At 43.6% G+C, this 2,306-nt stretch overlaps 1 pseudogene; it reads right to left on the bottom strand.

Annotated features, from left to right (window-relative positions):
• Positions 1 to 835: 835 nt before the first annotated feature.
• On the bottom strand, positions 836 to 1,862 carry LOC101631436 (annotated as a pseudogene).
• Between the last annotated feature and the right edge of the window lie 444 nt (positions 1,863 to 2,306).

The raw sequence follows: 2,306 nt of genomic DNA, 5'->3' as shown, positions 1-2,306 counted from the left end.
ATTTTAAAGTATAGAGAGTGTATCACCAGAGCATTCTCATGTATCCTTTGGCCATTTTATTCTTCATAATTGGTGAGTTAAGTAAATAGATTCCTACTGATAAGTAAAACCTTATTATCTTGCTATTGCCATTTTTGTTTTTATTATGGTTTTCAAAGACCTGCAAACATGTTATTGCTGTGGACACTATGCATGACACAGAGATTGGACACTGGGGATAAGTAGCATTGGAACAAGTCTTGCAAATATTGTATTTTAAGATTTTGCAACATACATTTATTTTTAAGTTTATTGCTTAAAAATCAGAAGTTACAGCTAAGAAATAACTCATTCAATGAAGCATTTCAGGAATGTGAGAGATTAGAGGATACAATGAATGATACAAAGTGTGAAAAGCCGAAGTTTTGGCTGGTGATATATGGCATTGCTTCAAAGGTAACATGTTATCATCTGTTCAAAGTTAAATATTTCTACTAATCTGTTTTAGCAAATATTTTTCAGTTTCACATTCCTCTATAAAATTCCTGTTCGAGCTTTCATTCCTGCAACATATCGTCTTTCAACTCAGACATTCTTTAGCAGTATCCCAGGACAAAATTAAGTACACACAAAAGACAAAACACGCTCCTGACAGATTGAAGTAAGCATGTAAAGGTGACCAAGCTGCATTCTAAACCTTGGTACAACGTTCCCGATTCAAGTTCAAACACTAAATCAAATGCAACTCGAAAAGGGTCACAAGAACCACTTCTTAACAATTTACTTGGCAATTAATAAAACTGCTGTCTCCTGCCTTGACTAGAGTGGCACAGAACAAGATTTCAGTAAAAACCAGTCACTCAGTTTCATGGCAATAACGATCTTTGAGAGACTTTAGCTCCTCCTGGAGAGTCTTGTTTTGTATTTCAAGCACCGCCACGCGATTCTCGAGACATTTGATATATTCTTTCTTCTTCCTGCGACACTCCCGGGCCGCTTCCCTATTCTTCCTGAGCCTCAGCTCTCGCTTGCGGATTGCTTCTTCCGACAGCTGCTGGGCTTTTTGCAAACTTTCCTGTGCGACCAGCAGAATTCCCTGTGGCAAGGCTGAGGCTGCTGCCGCTTCAATCTGGAAAGTTGGCACCTCCTCAAGGGCAGCAAACTGTGCTGAGCTGATCTGGTAAACGCTGGTGTGTGCTGCCATGGCAACCACAGGAGGGGAGCTCCTTTGCAATCTGGGGAACACCGGGCACAGGAAGGGAAAGATTGTTTAGTATTTTTTTCTCAGAGGGATTTTTTTCTGTGAGGGGTTCACATCACGTGACTCTGCAGCCTTGACTGTCTCTGCAGTGGGTGCTACCTGAACAATCTGGATTTGAGCTTCCCAAAGAACTGCGGGGTCTGAACAAGGCACTGTACGTCGAGGCAGGGGGGCGGTGAGAAAAAACTATGCTTGAAGGGAGCCTCCCTCCACACCCAATCCAGTCACGCAAGACTGACATGACTCTTAATCTACTTTTTCCTGCCACATTTGCTCACCATGAAGTCCTTTTAGTCAATAAACTGGCCTTGCCCCTTTTTCTTTTTTACTTAACCCGTCAGAAGTGGACTTACGTGGCTGTTTCGTCGTGGATTACAGATACGCGATGTGGAGACCCCGAGCGCGCCAACAGTCAGCCTCTCAGGAAATCGCTTCTGTGTGGCAAGCGGGCGCCGTCCCACGTCACATGCACGTTGCCCTCACGTCGCCCCCACACGCATTGCCCCCCCCTCCACGCCGTGGTGCCCTCACGTGCGTCTTCCGCACTCGCCCTCCACGTCAACCCGACGTTGACCCTGATGCAAAAGCCTCGATCTACCAGCCATCCCTTCAATTTGGTCATTTTTTGGTCTTGTTTTCTTTCATTCCTCATTCAACCTGTCTTGTGCTTCTTTATTGTGCTCTTAGCATCCTTTATTTGTACTCTTGTCTGTCCTGAGCTCTCCTCCTTGGCATGTGCTTGTTTATTCAGTTTCTGTCGTTTTTTGTGGGTGGGATGAGCATTGGCGCCTCCTAATTAACATTTTGCTGACGTGGAGGCAGAGATGATTTTGAATAACTTGGGGCTTCGAAATTATTTTCTTAAATGGAACGAGGGTGCTTTTCGTATACTTCATTGGCTTGCTGGGCTACCATAACAATGTGCCACAGACGGATAATTTAAGCAACACACGTTAATTTCCTCAGTTATAGAAAGTAAAAGTATGAGACATAAAATGTTAGCTTCATTGAAGGCTACATGTTTACAGATGACCTCTTCCTTTGTGCTTGTCTTTCTCAGTAAACT

The sequence above is a fragment of the Condylura cristata genome, unplaced genomic scaffold (genome assembly GCF_000260355.1).
Source record: "Condylura cristata isolate star-nosed mole 26May11 unplaced genomic scaffold, ConCri1.0 scaffold00019, whole genome shotgun sequence".
Taxonomy (NCBI): Eukaryota; Metazoa; Chordata; class Mammalia; order Eulipotyphla; family Talpidae; genus Condylura; species Condylura cristata.
This window is presented reverse-complemented; position numbering and strand designations above follow the sequence as displayed.